This window comes from Cornus florida, unplaced genomic scaffold (genome assembly GCF_030987335.1).
Source record: "Cornus florida cultivar Cherokee Brave unplaced genomic scaffold, ASM3098733v1 CherokeeBrave_3.0.0_Hap2_Chr10, whole genome shotgun sequence".
In the NCBI taxonomy this organism is placed as follows: Eukaryota; Viridiplantae; Streptophyta; class Magnoliopsida; order Cornales; family Cornaceae; genus Cornus; species Cornus florida.
Window position 1 is genome coordinate 39,214,009 of NW_026775580.1, and position 23,980 is coordinate 39,237,988.

At 36.9% G+C, this 23,980-nt stretch overlaps 1 non-coding gene across 1 annotated transcript; it reads left to right on the forward strand.

Annotated features, from left to right (window-relative positions):
• Positions 1-18,281: 18,281 nt before the first annotated feature.
• On the forward strand, positions 18,282-18,388 carry LOC132280367 (small nucleolar RNA R71). Its single transcript, XR_009471561.1, has one exon. It is a non-coding gene; the product is annotated as a small nucleolar RNA R71 (small nucleolar RNA).
• The last annotated feature ends 5,592 nt before the right edge of the window (positions 18,389-23,980 follow it).

Here is a 23,980-nt window from a genome sequence, read left to right on the forward strand (position 1 = left end):
ACCTTATTCACAACTATGGAGGCAGAGAGAGAACATAGGAGGATTACAGTAGGAATTGCCGGAGAATTTAAGAAGACGATGGTGCAAGGTTTCAAACTGAGACCTAAAGGCAAGTTCTGTACCTAACTATCTCCCATTGGCTCATGTTCTTTACATGTCTAATACAATTCCAGGAACATATAAAGATTAAAATTAAACTGGATTGCATGTCTGTGATACTTTAAACGGAACATGTTTTCAAGTTATGTATTGTTTGTTTTAAATTCTTTCTTTCATAACTCCTGATTTATTTCATGTCCATTGATGTATAAAGATTTTAATTAGTTTGGAACACCTTGGAAAAACACTAAAATTAATCTGTTTGCATGGTTGAGTTGTTTAAAACAGTAGGTGATTATGAATTCTAAATTACTTGGTTTGAATTCTTTTTACCCAATACATGTTTAAGTTGATGTCGATAGTTGTATAAAGAATTTAATTGCCTCTTGAACATATGAAAACCTAGTTCAGACACCTAAGAACCTTGACGATGGAGGACGGAAGTGATGGAAGTCGCCGGATATGAAATTGGTGAAGGAAAACGAGTGAACTGGGCAAACTGGCGAAGGGGGTTGCCCCCCACAAGGGTGGAGCCGGCTCCAAGGGTTGTGGAGGTGGCTCCACATGGTGTAAAGGTGGCTCCACACAAGGGGGAGGCGGCTCCACCCCATTTTGATGGATTTTTGGCGCGTTGTTGCTTCTGGGGTTGCTTTTTGACCTTTTTGGGGTAATCAAGGGCTGTAATTGGGAAATTAGTTGTTACCTAAGATCTTGTTTAAGCTCCAGAGAGCAGGAATATTGGTTAATGAACCACTTGGGGTTTATAGCTTAAGTAGTATAAAAGTTCCTACAGAGTTTGGTATACTGTTTTCGAGGCGGATGATTTAAATTGCTTAACTTTGTTTGTAGCAATTTTTCTGTGAATGATTTATAGTCTAAATCATGTTTCAGTGGTATCAAGTAAGCATGCTAATGTATTTATTATCATTATTATGATTATCACGGATTAAAGGATGTTTGTGTTTATTCTTCGTGCTAAATTATGCGAGAGTCATGTAACTGTGGAATAAGACAAGCATGTTAGTTTACAAAATTATATTATGCTTTGTATTGAATTAATTGATATAAACATTTATTTATGTTTTATTAATTTTATGGATTTTGTGGATTAGTTGGTAGTTTCATTTATTATCTGTGTTATCAACTATAGGATGTATAGATTGTATGCACCGGTATGGGACAGCGGCATACTAGGGACAGATTAGTTTCAAAATACTACATCCTACCTATACGGAATAAGAGAATGGATTATAAAATAAATCCTACTTATATTTAAGTCAGATCAGCTGAAACAAAGTTGAATGACTAACTGGATTACTTGCTATGGATGTGTAAGTCAGTGTAGCTGAACAAGCTGAACGGCTTACTGGATTTCTTATGGATGGATAGGATAGGACTTTAAATATATTTTTATGGTACCGCGATATAAGCTTGAGTCTCAGAGTTGACGGTTAGGGAGCGTATATGTAGTAGGATGCGTAGCTGGCTATGTTGGTTGAGGTATACCCTGTTAGGCTTTGGTACTCATGCCCACTCAGGTGCATTTTGCATGTTGCCTTTTATTCAAGTTGAGACCCTCTTCGTAGTTCCATGATAGTCCTGTAGTGTGGATATATATATACGGATTATATAGCTATTGTTGATTTGGTTAGAATGTATATGCGTATTGAGTCTCTGCTTGAATTGTAGTAGGATAAAACCTGTTAATAGGCCTGACCCATTTCTATTTTTCAGGTCTTCGCCATTCTAGTCTTAGACTTGATCGTGCTAAGCAGAGACTATCACTCACTCTTCCGACGACGTAAGACTTCTCTCCCTGGCTTAATTTTGGATGTTCTTTTAATTATTTTTATTTCAGTTGGATTTTCGTATTAGGGATCCAATGGATGGATTCCCGAGTTGTTTAACTGTGGGAGGCTTTGGATTTTATTAATCTTTATTATTTGAGGATTTTATATTTAGCGATCTTTCAGCTTTTAATATTTATTCTTAATTCATTTTGTAATCTATGTTCGTTTTAAATATTAATTGTTTTGATATTTGCCTCGGGTTTGGGCTTGGGCCTGATCAACCCATGTCTTGGATCCGAGGGGTATCACAGGTTTGAAGATCAAGAGGTTGAGGTCAGACAATGGTGGTGAGTATGAAGACACCGGATTCAAGAAGCTATTTTGATAATGGGATCAGATCAGAGAGGACTGTGCAAGGAACCCCACAGTAGAATGGGTTGGTAGAACGGGTGAATCAAACATTGACAGAGAGAGCCAGAAGCATGCGTATACATTCGGGTCTACCCAAATAATTTTGGGCAGAAGCAGTCAATACAATATCCTACCTAATTAATCGTGGACCATCGGTGCCTTTGGAGTATTGAATACCAGAAGAGGTATGGAGTGGCAAAAAGGTAAATCTTTCATGGTTGAAAGTTTTTGGTTGTATTACATATGCGCATATTAGTGACCATGCTAGGGGAAAGCTCGACCCCAAGTCACTAAAATGCATCTTCATTGGGTATAGCGAAGATGAGTTTGGTTATCGACTCTGGGATAATCAGAACAAGAAAATCATCAGAAGTGGAGTTATGATTTTCAACGAAAAGGTGATGTACAATGATAGAGATACAACACAGTTAACTAATCCTATATAGAGTAAGCCTGAGTTTGTTGAGTTAGATGATAATCCAGAGAGTATTGATGTGGAGCAGACAGATGAGGGTTCTTGGCTAGAATTCATAGGGCATAGTTCACTGCAGATTCCAACTCATATGCTTACACCCAAAAGGTTTACGCGACCTCATGTACCGAATAGGAAATATTTGGATTATATGTTGCTCATAGATGATGGTGAGCCTAAATGCTGTGATGAAGCATGTCAAGTTGAAGATACTAGCAAGTGGGAGCTTGTAATGGAAGATGAGATGAAGACCCTTATCTTTAACAAAACATGGGAACTAGCAAAGTTGCCCATAGGGAAGAAAGCTCTTCACAACAAATGGGTGTACAGGGTGAAAGAGAAACATGATGGTTCCAAGAGATACAAGGCAAGATTGGTGGTCAAAGGCTTTTAGCAAAAGCAAGGCATTGACTACACAAATATTTTTTCCCCAGTTATGAAACTGAGTACCATTCGCTCAGTTCTTAGGATTGTTACAACAGAGGGGTTGTACCTTGAGCAGTTAGATGTCAAAAATGCTTTCCTCCATGGTGACCTAGAGGAGGAGATTTACATACAACAACCGGAGGGTTTCACAGTCAAAGGGAAAGAGAAACTAGTGTGTAAGTTGAAGAAAAGCTTATATGGTTTGAAGCAAGCCCCAAGGCAGTGGTACAAGAAGTTTAATGGTTTTATGCAATGACATGGCTATAACAAGTGCGATGCTGACCATTGCTGCTACTTCAAGAGGTTTAAGTCAAGTTTCATTATTCTTCTACTTTATGTTGATGACATGTTAGTGGCAGGTTCTGATTTTGAAGAAATCAGCAAATTGAAGAAGTAGTTGTCTAGTGAATTCGAGATGAAGGATCTTGGTGCAGTAAAATAGATTCTTGGGATGAGGATTAACAGAGATAAACAGAAAGGTACTTTGTAGTTGTCTCAGGCTGAGTACGTTGAACGGGTTCTAAAGAGGTTCAACATGAATAATGCCAAGATGGTGAGTACTCCTTTAGCTAATCACTTTCGATTATCTCAAGATCAGTGTCTGAAGACAGAAGATGAGAAAAACTTCATGGCTAAAATTCCATATGCCTTAGCTATTAGAAATTTGATGTATGCTATGGTGTGCACAAGACCAGACATTGCTTATGCAGTAGGAGCAGTAAGCAGGTTCATGAAGGATCCAGACAAGCTACACTGGGAAGCAGTAAAGTGGCTATTAAGATACCTACGGGGTACCACAGATAGATGCTTATTTTTTAAAAGGGGCAAAGTGAAGCTACATGGTTATGTAGATTCAGACTTTGCTGGTGAGGTGGACCACAAAAGAAGTACTATCGGGTATGTGTTAATGGTGGGTACAACTGTAGTTAGTTGGGTTTCGCAAATACAGAGGATTGTAGCGTTATCTACTACAGAGGTAGAGTATGTAGCGATGACATAGGCCAGTAAGGAGATGATTTGGTTACAAGGTTTGTTGACAGAGTTGGGATTCGAACAGGTGAATAATGTTTTACATAGTGATAGTCAGAGTGCGATACATTTGGCAAAGAATTCAGCATTTCATTCAAGGACCAAGCATATAGGACTTTGGTATCACTTCATCAGATCTTTGTTAGAAGATGGGGTGTTGACACTTGAGAAAATACTTGGCACCAAGAATCCGGCTGACATTTTGACTAAGACAGTGACCATGGAGAAACTGAAGTTGTGTGCAACTTCAGTTGGTCTTCTAGCTTGAAGACAGAGAGAAACGCACCGACATGTAAGGGGCATGCATGAGAAGAAGATAGAATATGTTTACGAGTGCTCCAGCCTCCAAGTGGGAGATTGTTATGGTTTTGTGGAGTCTAATTAATTTTTAGGAACATTTAATTATATGGAAACTTTAACACTACTGAATTTTAGGGAAAATTCAGTTTCCTGATCTGATTTAACTTCTTTATTGGTTTAGGAAAAATTCAGTTTCTTGATCTGATTTAGCTTCCTTATTGGTTTTGGATTCTACAAAAGGCAAGTTCTTATAGGAAAAGTTTGGGACTCTATAAATACCAACTCTAATAAGATTTTAGAGGGTGTTAAAATTAGAGAAAAATTTGTGTCAACATAAGAGAGAGCAATTGAGAGAGATTGAGAGAAAATTCTCTTTGTAATTCTTCATCTTTTTCATAGTGAATTTGTTCAGTGTGCTTTATGGACGTAGCCCTAAGATTTGGGTGAACCATGTATATTTTGTGTGTGATTTTTTTTCTTCTTTGTGACGGCCCTGGTTTTTAGGCCAGTGTGTCAGTGATGAACCGAAAGGATGATCCGGTAACGGATCCGAAATACGAAAGTAAAAACAGAAAATAAGACTCTAAGAAGTCAAAGTGACCTTCCATGAGGTCGTGGAACTCAATGAGAACTGATGCGGAAGTAAAAGATCGAAAATATGATAAATAAGTCCCTAAAGGCAAAATGGTAATTTATGAAACTATGGATTCGGGTGCCACCGAGCACATCGCTGGAAAGACAATAGAAAATCAATCAAGATGGACTCAAGAATCACCTGATTCGGAGTCCGGATGAAGAAGATATGAAACGTCAAAGTTTCAAAAAAGTCAACTTTTTGGGTTTCAAATCAGTGCGGCAAGGGTACTTGACAAGGGGTAAAATTATCTTTTCAAACAAAAATAGATGCAACTGAGCATACCATTAGATAGACAAGGGAAAATTAATAAATCTAGACTCAAGAATCACTTGATTCAGAGTCCGGATGAAGAAGATATGAAACGTCAAAGTTTCAAAAAAACCAACTTTTGGGTTTAAAATCAGTGCGGCAAGGGTACTTTACAAGGGGTAAAATGGTCTTTTTAAAATAATTAGACACAACCGTGTATACCGTTGGATAGACAAGCAAAAGTTAATAAACTTAAACTCAAAAACCACTTGATTTGGAGTCGGGACGAAGAAGATATGAAGCGTCAAAGTTTAAAAAAAAACCAACTTTCTGGGTTTCAAGCATGTGCAGGACTTGCACAGATTTTCAGAATTCAAATGGGGTTTTGAGGGCTTAAATGACATTTTTTAGAAAAAAGTTGTGAAGAAACCCCCCCCCCCCCCAAAATCATGTTTTCTACATGACCATGTCAAGAGAAGTTTTTATTTTCCAAGTGAAATACCCGAAATGCCCCTAAGATCAGAACTTTTTCCGGAAAAACCTGAAACGCACTAGGTTTCCAGATCTGCGAGTTGTTTTTGGCATCAAAATGATTTGTTTTGCAAAAACACAAAGAAGAAACCCCCCCTAAAATCATGTTTTCTACCCGACATCGTGAAAGGAAATGAAAAAAACACACTGTGAAATACCCAAAATCCCCCTAGATCAGAAAAGGGCAAGAGGGTTAAAAAGCTGCTACAAGCATAGCAGAAAACTGAACTTTGTACGGGATTTCTGGCACCAAGACAACATTTTATGGAAAAACACGAAGAAAAAACCCCCCCTAGAATCACGTTTTCTAAGTGACTAGGTGAAGACCAGAATTTATTTCTGAAAGAAAAACCCCAAAATGCCCTTAAACCCTAATATGCAAGAAAAATGTGAAATAAATCCAAAGGAAGCTCAATTCACCAAGGAAAGGGTTTTTCCTGAAAATGATCACGCACGCAGACGTAACTTACCTATTAGGATGCGCTACAATGATTCGCGACTTAAAAATACCGTCGATGCAAAATATGACTTATCAAACCTCAAATGCTTGAAAAATATCCTTTAAAGGCAAAAGATGCAAGAATCGAACCTAAATGCAATCAAGAGGCCGTTTGGCCATTGACGACACTTTATGCATATAAAATAAGTCCTAATGAATGTGCTCATGCACACTTTGCACCACCCAATTTGGAAATGAACCCTTAAAGGCTCGGATTTTACTATTTTAGCCCAAAACGCAATATATGAAACTAAATTGCAAAAATGAAAACAAAATGGTGTTTGGCCCTTAGCCACACCTCATACATGTAAAATGAATGCTAGCTAATGAATTTCACACCCAATGCACACTCCGGCGCATAAATGACATATTAAAACGCATGGTTTTCATAATATTCCCATTAAGGCAATATCAACATTTATGAATATACATGAATTTCAAATATGGTTTGGCCCTTGGCCTCATATCATATACATAAAATGAGAATCAAAAAGTTTGCTTTGGCACATATTACAAATTTAGAATCAAATATACACATTTGACACATAAGGCTACAAATGGCTTTACAAGCCAACCTTTACAAGAATGGAAGTCTTCAAGTCCACAAATCATCCAAGCATGATAAGAATCTCAACCTTGATTCTTGTACCTAAAAAATGTCCCACTACGTGGGTGAGTAACATAAAGCTACTCATAGAAAATAAGCATGCATCGACCTAACATTTTACAATTTTATCACCTTAAGGTGAAACATATTAAAGGGGCTCATGCCATCTATCGTCTATGTCAAGATGAGACTCAGGGAATATCCTAAGTTACCTTAGATCATTTTTAGCATAAATCACATCATTCATACAATTTAAACAACATAGAAGCATCTTATACAAAGCAACAAGATATAGATTCTCAACATTCTTAACTTGAAATCTAAAACACGAAAATAACCAAAGTGGATCACACCACCTAACGTCTATGTTCTAAATAAATCTATAGGATCATTCCTAAGTTACATTTGAACATCAAAACACAAATCACAACATAAATGCCATTTAACCAACATTGGAACTTTAAATACAACGCATAAAGTATGATTTCTCTAAGTTAACATCTTGAAACTCAAAATGGGAAACTAATTAAAGAACAACAAGTTACGATATCATCTAGTTATCAACTTAAAATGAAATGCGAAATCAAACAAAGTGGATACTTGGACATCAGTCGGATTAGGCCGACACCTTGGTTACTTTAGGGTTACTAGCCCATGGTAAACCTTTCTATGTGCGCACTAGACTATATAGAGGGATAATCCCCCGTACTAGAACCAAGTCCTAGTCGTAGCCAAACAACGACATCCCCAAATTTCCAAAATCAACAAGTTATGCAACAACGTATATATCAACATGTATATACTGGTGCGACCGAGCGTGTGCACAAAATAATGCACAACACTTTAGGTTTAGAAATAATGTCAAGTGGGCACCATATTTTAAAATTTATAAAACCACTAAACACTTATACTATGGAGTATGAAGTGAGCAGGGATCGTCCCAAGAGATCTAAACAATTATAGGTTTTCCAGAATTGAATTATACTTTAGTGCTTCTGTGATTGCCAAAAGGGTTTTGTTTGTGATTAAAACTAATTTTAAACTAAATGATTGCAATAAAGAAATAGAGTTTAAGAGATTGGAAAGAGACTTAGAGTGTAGGATTCACCACTAAGCACATTCCCTAACTCACTCACTTTCAACTAATTGGGGAAATAATACTATGTAATCTATATGTGGCTAACAAGAGCAATGAAAAGTGTAAACCATCAATTTCAAGCATGAATCAACTACCTAATGACAAGTAAACTAAGTGTAGTGCAATTCACCCATTCAAAGCATGATTTATCAATCCAAGTTACAAATTTAACACACATTAATCTAGAAGATAATGCAATTGTGACAAAAAGTATGGAATTCAAACATAAGTATGGATGGTCTACTTACCTAATAATTGAATTGCAATTAAATTCATTAAACTTAAATTAAACTAATTAAACATGAATTTAAAACTAATTAAACAACAAATTAACCTAAACATGTAGTACCATCCATCAAATGTAAGCATTTTTCATCAATTTGAAACACAATTACAACTAAGCAATACCATGCATAGCCATCACAAGAATCAATTAACAAAGAATTCGTGTGTAAAATTTGTTTATCAATCAACCGTACATAAGACAATATGAGATTAATACAGATAATCAATTGGAAGAATTTAATTCATAATATTCAAGACTATATACTAATTACATAAATTAATCCCCAAAAAGTATGAAAAGAGAGAGAGAATAGGTTACATGCTTAGGGTTTATCCAACCCTAAGTAGAAGAATCAGCCACTCATGGTTGATGGAGTCGAAGATAGGACAATCCCCATCATCTGCTTCATCTTCTCTGAACTTTTCTTCCAAACCCTAGCCTGTTCTTCTTTTTCCCTTTCTTCGCGTGTTTTTCCAGAGAGAAAATACGATACCACGATACAGAAAAAAAAATAAAAATAAAACTCTTTTTTTTTTTTTTCTAATAATCTTTACCTAAATAAAAACTAAAACTAACCCTAATCTAATGGCTCACTGGGCCTTAAGTAACAATCTCATTAAAGCCCAACAGTTCCCAAAATGAGCCCAAAAATTAAATAAAAACTGTAATGTTGCTAAGTCCTGGGGGATCGATCCCTCACCCTGGGGATCAATCCCCCCAGAGTTGACAAATTCCTTTAAGCCTTATTCAGCTCCATTTTTGCCCCGGGCTATTTGGTTTGCTTCTCCATCTTTGGGAACATCATCAAAGGCCCGAAATTGACCGCTTTGTGCCATTGTCTGAAAATCTTTGCTTAACTCCAAAAAGGCTTAATTGGACCGTTCTTAGCTCATTTTAACTTTATTGCCCTGAAATACACATAAACATAAATTAGGACTAAAATATAAAATTAAGATAGATGCAAAGACTGAAATACCTTAGCTTAGGTGCTGAAATGTGCAACATTTAAGCACTTATCACGCCCCCAAACTTAGATATTGCTAGTCCCTAGCAATAAACTACAGCATGGAAATGAAACAAACATATATACGATTATGAACTAATAAAGCAAATAAAGATAACACCACTTTCGTAGGGATCACGGTTGCATTTAGCATATGCAACAAGCCTTTTAAACCCCTAGGTTACCCCTAGTGGACGAGTGAAGTCTCGTGAGGGTTTACAGAAATGGTACCCACAAACATCAACAGCTCTTTCTCACTTGAGAAGTAACGACACATATTAAACAAGTGTTGAAAGTAGACTACCTCAAGTATGCAAATTTCTGCCATTTCTAAGCTATTATCAACGTTTCAACATCATGTAAGCAAAAACGGTCCTCCACACATCAATTAATTAATCATGCAAATTGAATCAATTATATCATCATTTTAAGTGAACCGGCATCAAAATGTGTTGCTATCCTAGCAAATCAAAGTAATGGCATAGCCTTACCCTCAAACTAGCATGCAGATATAGTACCAGACATCAAGACATTGAATGAACCTTGTTATTTAATCAAACATTCTTTTTTTTTTTTATTGATTTCATTTTTTATTTTTATGTATGACCATGTGCAATGTCCAAGTTCCTTAAGCTCTCTAATCACCCCATGTAACAAGCGTTGAGCCAACGACTCCCAAACCAGATGGTCTTAGGGCGTTAAGTGTAAAGACACTCCTAAGGGCGTAATGACTCGGAATGGCTAGGCTACGAACTCAAACTAATCATACATCTTACATTCTTCCCTTGTCTTCCTTTTTAATCAGTTGACATGTTGAAAGAATGCAGTTTTTTTTTTAATTTATTTCTTTTCTTTCCTTTGCAAGGTCATTTTATCAAGAATGAAAGCTTTCAAAGCATATTAGCTCAATTGGAACAAACCAAAACAATAATCAACTAAGCATGTACCCCACAAATTGAATGCTAGTGTGCGCAAGTGCAAATGTAGAATTCTATAATCAACTCTCAAAGCATTTTCAACCAACAAGATGATGTGTACCACAAAAGCAAACATGATGTCAAAAATTAAAATTTACCCCTAAATGGCATCCTAGAGCATACAAGAAGTATTAGACTCTAACAACTTGTTTTTTAAAGGCACTATGCTTCAAAAGTTCAAAATCATTGCCAAATATATCTCAAATCTCAATCATGCATTTAAAACTCAACTTAAAGTAGAATGTAACAAGGCTACTTTACCCCCAAACTTAAACTGCACATTGTCCTCAATGTGCAATGAGAACAATGAAAGAAATGGAAAGAGTATACCGTGATGGTAAAAGTTAATGACGTCCGGTAATGATCCATGACGAAAGAGGTCTTCCCCAAACTTGGATGCAAAAACCTACTAGAAAAGCCACACTAGCAACTCACATCAAATATCAAATGGAATAAGTAAAGCATACATTCCAAAACAATATAGAATAAGATGTAAAGAGATATGATATCAAGCCATTTGTAAAAGATGAAAACATGCATAACTAAGCAGAAGGGCATAACGGGGACACATATTTTTGAAATTTTAGTGATATGTTTTTTTTTTTTTAATTTCAAGAATGGGATTGATTTCCCAGTTTTTTTTTTTTTAACACAAAGAAAAATATTCTAAACTAAAAAGAAAAAATATATATTAAACTAAAAAGAAATAAATATATACTAAAATAAATCAATTCAAGTTTTTTTTTTTTTTTTGTTTTTTTTACAAAGGAAAAGAACATGTATATACAACCAACAAAATAAAATAAGAAAAATGGGCTAAGTTTAACGTCTCTAGCAAGACAGAATGTTACTGAAATGTTATTTTATTTTAATATTTTTTTTTATTTTTATCAAAAATAAATAAAAAAATAAATAACTAAAAACACTACTACAAATTCTACTTAGCCTTTTTTTTTTTTAAACATCAATGCTACTCTTTTTTTTTTTGTTTTTTTTTATCTATTTTTTTTTTAATAAATCAATTCAAAAAAAAAAATATATATATATATATATATACTTTTTAATTATTAAAATTTTTATGTTATTTATTTATTTATTTATTTTTTTTTTTGTGTAAATTTTTTTTTTTTTTTTTTTTTTTTTTGAGATTAACATCACAAGCTTGCCGGAGAAGACAACCGGCAGAACTGGGTAAAGCCAGTCCAAGAATCGCCGGCGAGACCCAGCGACGACGGAGAACTGCGAAGCTGTGATCGACGACGAACCCAGCCGCGACGCCGTTTGATGAACCAGCCGCCGGAATCGCTGGGGAAAACGACGAGTTACAAGCTCGCCGGAGAGGGCCAATCCGGAATCGGACTGATTCAAGCACGGCCGGAAGAAAACGGACAGCCGCGACGCCGACGAATTAAACAAGAACCAGGAAATGGCGCTGGAAGATGAACAGATGCGACGCCGGAAAGAAAACAGATGCAACACCGCTGCTGTTTGTTTTTTTTTTTTTTTTTTTTTTTTTTTTTTTCAGAAAGACGACCCAGACGCTCGCCGGAAAGACCAGCCGCGATCACTGGAGAATAAAGGATGAGTCTCAAACCGGCGGCCGAAGGAAAACCCAGTCGAAATCGCAGGAGAAAAGCGACCCAAAAGCGCGACAGAGAACCCAGCCGAAATCGCCGGAGAAAAACAGCGACCTTGATGCGATCGCTGGAGAACGGCGACCCAAACTCAACGCCGGAATATGACCCAGGCGCGGCACTTGTAGAACAACGAAAGAGGCAACGCAGAACAGCGTCCTATCCGAGATCGCTGGAGAACGACCTAACCGCGACGCCGGAGGACGAACCGGCCGTGATCGCTGTTAGAAGACGCAGCCGCGATCTGAATCGCCGGAAGGAACAGCCGCGTCGGAAAATAAAAGGCGAAGCCAGCGGCGAACTCAAACCGTCGGCGGAGAAGAACTCAGAACCATGGCGCCGTTTTTAATAGCCTCCGACACCGTGGAAGAGGAGAAGAGATCACGAGGGTTGGACAATGAAATTGGGTTTAGAGATTTTTGGGGGAAGAAGCAGAATTTCAAGCAACAGAGAGGAATGTATTCGTGGTTTCAAGGGCCAAGGTGCGATCGATCTGCTTTGATGGGGGATCGACAATTTTAGGCAAAAAATGTCCCCTTCACTGTTTAATAAGAAGGGAGAAACATAAGTAAAATGGGATCGATCCCTTTGGACGGGGGATCAATCCACTTGGCCTATTTTTTTGTTGCTCTCTGCCAATAAAATGGGATCGATCTCCTACCCGTTTTGGGATCGATCTTTCTTTTTTTCTTTTTTTTTCAATTTTTCAATTTTTTTTTTTAAAATAATAATAATAATAATAATAAAAATAAACAAAAAAAACAAAACTAAAAAGAATATATACACAAAAATGAAAAATAGATAAAAAATAAAATAAAAATAAAAATAAAAATAATAATAAATAAAATTAAAATAAAATCACTTATCAACCTATACTAATTAATACTTTTTAAAATTTTTTTTTTTTTTACGTTTTTGAATAAATCAAAATTAACATGAAATATATACAAAAATAATAAAAATAATAATAAAAAAATAGATAAAAAATCAAACACCAACCTACATTACTCATTTACAATTTTTTTTTTTTTATTTAAAAATGCATAAATGTACAAAAGGAAAAATAGAAATAAAATAATAATAAAATGAAAATTAAAATGCAACGAAGGAGAAACTCGATACAACTAGTGTTTAACGTCGCTAGAAAGACGTGAGATATTCTCAATCTTCAAAATAAATGGGATCTACCAAGAGGGCAGATTCCACATTTCTTTGAAAATTTTGTCCATCAATATATGGTTTAAGCCTTTGACCATTAACTTTGAAGGTCCCTTCATCTTTTAGATTTTTAAGTTCAACAGCCCCATGAGGTGAGACGGAGATAATTTGATAAGGGCCTTCCCATTTGGTTCGAAGCTTTCCAGGGAAAAATTTGAGCCTAGAGTTGAATAACCAAGCCTTTTGACCGGCTTCAAAGGACTTTTTCATAATATGTTTATCATGAAATGCTTTTGTCCTTGCCTTGTAAATTTTTGAACTATCATAGGCATCATTTCTCAATTCCTCTAGCTCATTGAGTTGGAGTAAACGGTCTTTTCCAGCCTTATCAAGATTAAAGTTGAGCCTTTTTATTGCCCAAAGTGCTTTGTGTTCTAGCTCAACCGGAAGATGACAAGGCTTCCCATAAACAAGTCTATATGGAGACATACCTATTGGAGTCTTGTAAGCTGTCCGGTAAGCCCACAAAGCATCGTTCAATTTTCTTGACCAATCTTTTCGGGTCGGATTGACAGTTTTCTCAAGAATATGCTTGATTTCCCTATTTGACACCTCGACTTGCCCACTTGTCTGGGGATGGTAGGGAGTGGCCACTTTATGTGTGACGGAGTATTTCAAGAAAAGTTGCTTCAAGAATTGATTACAGAAATGTTTTCCTCCATCACTTATCATAGCCCTTGGCATACCAAAACGAGCAAAGATATTTGATTTAACGAATGCAATTACCACGGAGTGGTCATTCGTTTTGGTAACACAAGCCTCAACCCACTTTGAAACATAATCAACGGCAACGAGGATATATTGAAAGCCATAAGACATTGGGAATGGTCCCATAAAGTCTATGCCCCATACATCGAAGATTTCAACTACAAAGATTGAAGTTAAGGGCATCATGTCTCTCTTTGACATTGATCCCAACTTTTGACACCGAACACACACCTTACAAAAGTTATAGGCATCTCGGTGGATAGTGGGCCAGAAGAGTCCACTTTGAAGAACCTTCAACGCGGTCTTTTTTCCACTAAAATGCCCACCACAAGCAAGTGTGTGACAAAACGCAAGGACGCTCGGAACTTCACTTTCCGACACACATCTCCTGATGATTTGATCCGGGCAATAACGAAACAGAATGGGATCTTCCCAATAGTATTTCCGGATGTTAGCAAAGAATCGGTCCTTTTCTTGTTTTGACCAATTAATGGGAAGTTTGCTGGTTGCAAGATAGTTAACAATGTCGGCGAACCAAGGCAACGTCCCATTTGAGATTTGAAAGAGTTGTTCATCCAGAAATGATTCATGAATTTCAAGATTTGGAGAAGATTCAACCATTAATCTAGACAGATGATCGGCAACGACATTGTCGGAGCCCTTTTTATCCTTGATTTCAAAGTCAAATTCTTGAAGAAGTAGAATCCATCTTATCAAGCGAGGTTTGGTTTCCTTTTTCATTAAAAGATGCCTAAGAGCGGCATGATCGGAAAACACAATTACCTTGGATCCTAAGAGATATGACCGAAATTTATCAAGGGCGTATACTACGGCAAGTAACTCTTTCTCGGTGGTAGAATAGTTCAATTGGGCACCTGAGAAAGTCTTACTCGCATAGTATATAGCATATGGTAGTTTACCTATCCTTTGCCCCAAAACAGCACCCATTGCGAAGTCGGAAGCATCACACATAATCTCAAATGGTAAGGACCAATTTGGAGGTTGCATGATAGGAGCGGATGATAGAAGAGTGCGAAGTTGATGAAAAGCATTTAGGCATGCTTCATCAAAGACAAATGGAGTCTCCTTGGCAAGAAGGTTACACAAGGGTCTAGCAATTTTGCTAAAGTCTTTGATGAATCGGCGATAAAAACCGGCATGTCCTAGAAAGGAGCGGATTTCTCTCACCGTAGTAGGTGGAGACAATTCAGAAATTAGCTCAACTTTCGCTCTATCTACTTCTATTCCTCTTTTAGAGATGACATGTCCAAGCACGATTCCTTCTTGAACCATGAAATGGCTCTTTTCCCAACTTAACACAAGATTAGTCTCACGACATCTTTGAAGCACTTTTTTGAGATTTTGGAGACACGAATCAAATGAGGACCCAAAAACCGAGAAGTCATCCATGAAGACTTCTAAATACTTCTCCACCATGTCTGAAAAAATTGACATCATACACCTTTGGAAAGTGGCAGGAGCATTGCACAATCCGAAAGGCATCCGTCGATAAGCAAATGTACCGAAAGGACATGTGAATTTGGTCTTTTCTTGATCCAATGGATCTAAGGCCACTTGATTGTACCCCGAGTAACCATCTAGGAAGCAATAGTATTGTTGCCCAGCCAATCTTTCCAAGATTTGGTCAATGAAAGGCAATGGAAAATGGTCCTTCCTAGTAGCAGAATTCAGCTTTCGGTAATCTATACAAACACGCCATGAAGTGGCGGTGCGTTTCGAAATAAGATCACCCTTAGCATTTTCAACAACTGTGATTCCCGACTTTTTAGGAACCACTTGAGTTGGACTAACCCACTTGGAATCAGAGATAGGATAAATGATTCCCGCATCTAGAAGTTTCACAACCTCCTTCATGACCACTTCCTTCATATTTGGGTTCAATCTCCTTTGAGCATCCCTAAATGGCTTTTCATCATCTTCCATGTGTATGCGATGCATACAAATAGAAGGGTCAATGCCTTTTAAGTCAGCCACACTCCATCCAATGGCTTCTTTGTTAGCTTTAAGCACTTCCAAAAGATCATTCTCTTGGTCATTTTCAAGATTGGAAGCAATGATGACCGGAAGAGTCTCTTTTGGGCCTAAGAAGGCGTATTTCAGATTTGATGGAAGGGGCTTAAGCTCAAGAATAGGAGGAGAGATGAGAGATGGAACTGGTGGAGTACTAGAGAGTGGAGGAAGAGGTTCTTTCTTGCTTTTCCAAGGTGGGTAATCCAAAGTGGCCACAGAGTCCATTAAAGCATTCACCTCACTTATGGATCCTTCTGTGTCAAAACCACAACTTTCAAACATTTCGCAAAGGCACGCCTCAAGAGGGTCCTTAGATAAAATAGAGGGAAGAGTCTCCTCTATGTTTTCATCCAAGACATCTACTAGGAAACACTCGTCTTCATCTGTGGGATGTTGACTTGCATTGAATACATTAAGCTTAACCATCATGTTGCCAAAAGAGATGTCCATAATGCCGGATCTACAATTAATGGTGGCATTGGCAGTGGCAAGGAATGGCCTTCCTAGGATGACTGGAATGTGATTGGTGAGATTAGGGACTGGCTCAGTATCTAGTACCACAAAATCAACCGGGAAATAAAATTTATCAACCTTAATTAGAATATCCTCAACAATCCCCCTTGGTTTCTTAATTGATCTATCGGCTAGTTGGATTACTACCGATGTTGGCTTCAAGTCCCCTAACCCTAACTGCAAGTAAACAGAGTATGGAATGAGATTGATACTTGCACCTAAATCAAGGAGAGCTCTACGAACTTCTTGGTTTCCAATAACACAAGAAATAGTCGGAGCACCTGGATCCTTGAACTTAGGAGGAGTGTTAGAAAGAATGATGGAACTCACTTGTTCTGTTAAAAGCACTTTCTTAAGGTCCCTTCCCTTGCTCTTCCTCTTTTGTGTGCACAAGTCCTTCAAGAACTTTGCATATGGTGGAATTTGCCTAATTGCATCTAGAAGAGGAAGATTGATTTTCACTTGTTTAAACACTTCCATCATATCATGAATTTTTCCTTCTTGTCTCCCAAATGATGAAGTTTCTCTCAAAGCTTGAGGAAATGGAGCTTTTGGCTCATAAGGCTTCTCTAATTGGGGAGATGATGATGAAGATAATGGAATGTCCTTTTTGGAACCACTAGCATCCAAGGAAATTGGAATAGAATTTGGAATGGGATGGATGCAACCACTTGGTTGTGCCAATTCATTATCCTCCTTAGGTACCTCTACCTTATTATCCACTTTCCTACCACTCCTCAAGGTAGTAATTGCTTGAACTTGCTCATTTCCAGAAAATTCTGATGAAGGACTTGCTTGCGCCATAAATTGCCCTTTAGGATTGGTCTCAGTTTGACTAGGCAACTTACCTTTCTCTCTCATATTTAAAGAATTAGCTAATTGCCCAATTTGAGCTTCAAGCTTTGCAATTGATTGAGAGTGAGAATGAAACAGTTGATTATCTTTTTGAAGATTACCTAAAGCCTGCAAGACTTTGTCCTCAAAAGCTGAACTTTTAGGAGGCGCTTGATTTGGATTAGAGTAAGATTGAGAATTTGATGCTTGAGGATGAGAGTAGGACTGAGGATTTGATGCTTGAGGTTGAGAGTATTGATTCACATTCTGAGGATAGAATGAAGGACGGTAACCTTGAGAATTCTGATTTTGATTTTGGAGATGTGGGGGAACATACTTTGCTTGGTAACCTTGATTTTGAGGAGGGTTTGCACCGTCTCCTTGATTTCTCCATGCAAAGTTTGGATGATTTTTCCATCCCGGATTGTAAGTATTGGAATAAGGGTTGTTCCCTTGATGAATGAAAGCAGCATTTGCTTGTTCTTGAGACTCACTTGGTATAATTTGTCCAAGAGGGCAATTTGAAGTATGGTGAGTGTAACTAGAACAAGTCATGCACATTTCATTGGAATGGTGAGGATATGATTGAGTTGCCGGACCTTGATTCAAAAGGAATGTATCAAACCTTTGAGTAAGATTTTTGACCTCAGCGGCAATTTCCATGGAAGAGTCTATTTGATTTATAGCTTTCTTTCCTCCCATATGTGCTAGGTGACTACCCCTAGAAGATGAAGATCTATGCATTGAGTTTTCACTCATTTTTTCGAAAAGTTGCCAAATTTCATCTTCATTTCTTTCAATGTAGCTTCCGCCACAAGAAGCATCAACAATGCCCTTATTGGCATCGGATAAACTTGAAAAGAAACATTGAACTAATTGCCACTTAGGAATGTCATGATGTGGACACTTCCGTAGCAAGTCATTCAAACGTTCCCATGCTTCATGAAGGGGTTCTCCTTCTTGTTGTTTAAATTCACGAATGGAAGTTCTCATGGCATCAGTTCGACTTGTGGGGTAATACTTTTTTAAGAACTCTTGTTGCAATTGTGCCCAAGAGGTGATTGTATTTGGTCGCAAGTTGTTGAACCAATATTTAGCTTTATCCCGAAGAGTGAAAGGGAAAAGCTTCATTTTTAGGACTTCTTCCGGAACATCCGTGATTTTCACGGTGGAACAAACTTCCAAGAACTCATCTAAATGTTTATAAGGCTCTTCATTGCTCAACCCATAGAAAAGGGGGCACATGTTAATGGTGGAAGCCTTAATCTCATAATGATGAGCACGAAAATTTGGCAATTGAATGCAAGTAGGCGCATTATATTGATTTGGAGTGTAACGATCCCTAAGGACCATTGGAGGATTGAGAGGATTGAGAGGAGGATATGGCATTTGACCTTGTTGATGATATGCCATTTGACCTTGTTGAGGGTATGCCATTTGAACATATTGTTGTTGTTGCTCACCAATTGGGGGAACAATATTTGGCCTTGGCATCCCTAGATTAGGTTGTTGCACCGCATGATTAACTGGTTGTGGCATTCCCAAGGGTGGATGCACACCTTGAGGATCCACAATATGAACTTGTGGTGGGTGGTGCACACCATTATGATCCACATGACCAAGATCTACAACGGGCTCTTCAATTGGATCTTCCATTAAAGGTGATGGAAGATCAAAATTTAAAAGATTAAGATGACTATCCCTAGTACTACTTCTTAAACGCCGAAGAAAAATTTCGAGATTTTGATTTACAGGAGCAAGAGGACGATTAAGTGATCTACGACCATGCATGCACTAGAACAAGTCAACACACCAACATTTCAAAATTTCAACCTCCACATACGATGTTCCCAAACTCCTCAATAATATCAATGCACTTAAAACAAATAAATGCCTCCACACGGGCCGATGCCTTCTACAAGAAGGTATGCTTGGACTTAAAAATAAAACAATTCAATTTAAGCCTCCACTTGGGCTGTCCAAAGCATGCAAATTGGTATACAATTAAAGTACTAAAATTAAAGAGAACTTACAGATGGTCCTTAAGCAACTTCAAATTTTTTTTTTTAATTGCTTCTAAGTCCAGCGTTTGCTCCACTTTGCTTCAAGTACCTAATTGACAAATCAAATAATAAAAAAAATTAAAAATTAAAATGACTTAAAAGTAGACAATCAACAAAGAACTAATGTTTAATTCAATTCTTCAAAACCGTTAGATCCCCGGCAACGGCGCCAAAACTATGGTGCGACCGAGCGTGTGCACAAAATAATGCACAACACTTTAGGTTTAGAAATAATGTCAAGTGGGCACCATATTTTAAAATTTATAAAACCACTAAACACTTATACTATGGAGTATGAAGTGAGCAGGGATCGTCCCAAGAGATCTAAACAATTATAGGTTTTCCAGAATTGAATTATACTTTAGTGCTTCTGTGATTGCCAAAAGGGTTTTGTTTGTGATTAAAACTAATTTTAAACTAAATGATTGCAATAAAGAAATAGAGTTTAAGAGATTGGAAAGAGACTTAGAGTGTAGGATTCACCACTAAGCACATTCCCTAACTCACTCACTTTCAACTAATTGGGGAAATAATACTATGTAATCTATATGTGGCTAACAAGAGCAATGAAAAGTGTAAACCATCAATTTCAAGCATGAATCAACTACCTAATGACAAGTAAACTAAGTGTAGTGCAATTCACCCATTCAAAGCATGATTTATCAATCCAAGTTACAAATTTAACACACATTAATCTAGAAGATAATGCAATTGTGACAAAAAGTATGGAATTCAAACATAAGTATGGATGGTCTACTTACCTAATAATTGAATTGCAATTAAATTCATTAAACTTAAATTAAACTAATTAAACATGAATTTAAAACTAATTAAACAACAAATTAACCTAAACATGTAGTACCATCCATCAAATGTAAGCATTTTTCATCAATTTGAAACACAATTACAACTAAGCAATACCATGCATAGCCATCACAAGAATCAATTAACAAAGAATTCGTGTGTAAAATTTGTTTATCAATCAACCGTACATAAGACAATATGAGATTAATACAGATAATCAATTGGAAGAATTTAATTCATAATATTCAAGACTATATACTAATTACATAAATTAATCCCCAAAAAGTATGAAAAGAGAGAGAGAATAGGTTACATGCTTAGGGTTTATCCAACCCTAAGTAGAAGAATCAGCCACTCATGGTTGATGGAGTCGAAGATAGGACAATCCCCATCATCTGCTTCATCTTCTCTGAACTTTTCTTCCAAACCCTAGCCTGTTCTTCTTTTTCCCTTTCTTCGCGTGTTTTTCCAGAGAGAAAATACGATACCACGATACAGAAAAAAAAATAAAAATAAAACTCTTTTTTTTTTTTTTCTAATAATCTTTACCTAAATAAAAACTAAAACTAACCCTAATCTAATGGCTCACTGGGCCTTAAGTAACAATCTCATTAAAGCCCAACAGTTCCCAAAATGAGCCCAAAAATTAAATAAAAACTGTAATGTTGCTAAGTCCTGGGGGATCGATCCCCCACCCTGGGGATCAATCCCCCCAGAGTTGACAAATTCCTTTAAGCCTTATTCAGCTCCATTTTTGCCCCGGGCTATTTGGTTTGCTTCTCCATCTTTGGGAACATCATCAAAGGCCCGAAATTAACCGCTTTGTGCCATTGTCTGAAAATCTTTGCTTAACTCCAAAAAGGCTTAATTGGACCGTTCTTAGCTCATTTTAACTTTATTGCCCTGAAATACACATAAACATAAATTAGGACTAAAATATAAAATTAAGATAGATGCAAAGACTGAAATACCTTAGCTTAGGTGCTGAAATGTGCAACATTTAAGCACTTATCATATACAAGATAATCAACTATCTACCATGCACAATCGAATTTGGAAACACATACAATACATGCTCTAAGTCCACAACTACTAAGGCATGACAAAATATACACTGTCGAATCTTTAGTGTACGAATTGCACACTGTCGAATCTTCAGTGTGCGATTCGTTACACGCTATAACAAAATATCTCAACATTGAAATCATAAACTCATGAATCTAATACAAGTCCAAAATCATGATTCAAATATACAATCAGATTCAAACTCATGATTAAATCAATAATGCAATAGAAACGAAAATTAATCAAGTAAACTAATTAATCTCTCTAAGTTTCAATTCTCAACCAAATGGTTCCTAATTAACACATGTTATACAACATAGCTTGATCATTACATGTATCACTTCTAAAACTTGATTAGGCCATTTGAACAATAAAATGGAATTTAATTAAATCTTAATAATCAATTCCCTAAATTCTAAAACAACGTCAATTGATCCCAATTTAATATATGCTAGTACACATGTCCTAGTCATCACAAATATCAAGTTAAAAACTTAATTAAGCCAATGGAGCCATTAGATAGATTTTAATTAATTCTTTTAATTAAAATCTCTAGATTTTTAAACTTATCCAAATGCTCTTAAATTAAAGTATGTTAAGGAACATGCCATGGCCTATTTAAATGTCACATTATAACTTAATGTCATGCTTGTTATAACCATGTGAATTAAACTTTCACAAAAGATAAATATTAAATAATTTTTGTAATTCTTAATCAAATGATCCAAATTTAATATATGTCAACAACCATACCAAGGCCTAATTTTTTAGCATGCCACAATTTAATTCGAAGTTTCATAACATCATGGAAATTAAATCTTAAACTAAGAAAATAATTAAATTAAATTCTAGAACATCAATAACAAACTATACATCAAGAATAATAAATTATAACACCCCCTACCTCAATTTGAGATGAAAATCTCAAAAGCCACCAAAATGAAACGGCTCCGAATCCGACAATATCGCTAGGTTTTGTCGGGGACAACACGGTGAACGAGAATCCCAAGGAAGCCCCATGAAAATCACAACTTGACCTCAAACCCAAACTCAAATAATGGTCAGAAACGGGTTTTAATAAGGGTGAAATGTGCGCGGCATCAAGATAAGCATTAAACACGAAGGCACTACGATGTTTCACTCGAGGGAAGTGGCCTGAAAAGAAGAAAGAAGGGCGGCAGCCCCTTGGCAGCCATGGCTGCCGGCCAAGAGAGAGGAGAGAGAGAAGAAAATTTTGATTTTTCTCTTTAAGTCCCCTATTTATTGAAAATCTCAAAAAGTGCCCCGAAAGGGTCCTGTCGGGTCCGGAAAAGTGGCATTTGAGCAGACGCGCTCAAACGGCAAAACCCTGTGAACAAAAAAGATTCAAAATGAGAAAATATGAATAACGGAAGAAACGGCATCGAAAACTGAGTCCCGATCAGAGAGATATGCCCCGAACAAGTTTGGTAGCAACTAGGGTCAGAAACCCTAAAACTGGAGAAAAATGACCAGAAGGAAATTCTAAGAGTACACGACTCAACAAAATGTGAAAATGAATCTCGTACGAGGATCCAAGCTCCAGACGAGGTACATTTGCAATAACTTTCGTTAATTGTACAATGGCCCCTCCAAAAAGGGTTAATTGCACTAATGACCCAGAATGAAAATATCTTCCAAAAATATTTTCTTAAAAACCCTTGGAATAAAATATCTTTAAAAGATATTTATGAAAAACACCCCAAGAAAAGAAAAAGATTTTGAAGAACTGTGCATCCATGCCACTATGGACACCGGGAGCAACCAGAGTACTTTCTTGCAAAAGTAAAGATACGTATTTCGTGAAAACCACTGAAGATGAAGGTATGTGAGTTTAAAATCAACTCCGAGTACAAAAAGTGAGGTTGTGCCAACAAAGTGACAAACGAGAAAAAGACAGAATAGGGAAAAAGATAAAATAGGAAAAGGACGAAAAGTGAATAGTGTTCAAAAAGTGAAAATGCGGAAATAACTCGGTCCTCAAAGGAAGTTGTCAATCCATACGAAAGAGTCTCGAAAACCATTTCCAAGCACTCAAGATGACACTAAGCGACGAGAAATAGAGCTTAAAAAGGAAAATTAAACTAAAAAAATTTATCTGTAAAATTTCAAAAAAAAGGAAAGGAAGGAAAATGACCGGGTCATTACAACCTACCCTCCTTAAAGGAATTTCGTCCCCGAAATTCGGAACATACCAGAATGAGAAGAACTGAACAAAGACCGAACACGAGGTCAAACCAAAGGATAGCTTATAAAGCACTGAAGGACAACTCTAAAAGTCTCAAGATCAATTGAAGGAACGTGAAACCATGAACTGGGAGGCAACACCTCATACGAACCAACACGTTAACTCAACGTTAGCCACCAAGAGAATCCCAAGACAACGAAACATTGAAACACGATAAAAGAAGAGAGCGACAAGGCAGCATGAACAATGACCAAAACCCGCCCACACTTACTCGTCAGTAAGGCAGCATAAAAGTATAAGGCACTAGTTCATAACATGCCCCCAACAGATCAACTCAGAAAGAAGCTCCTCGATACAAATGACATCAATGTCGAGAATGATCATTACCAAAAACACTACGAGAACTAAGCATCCGCGAGAGTTGGGATACCTAATCCCAAAACTCTAACA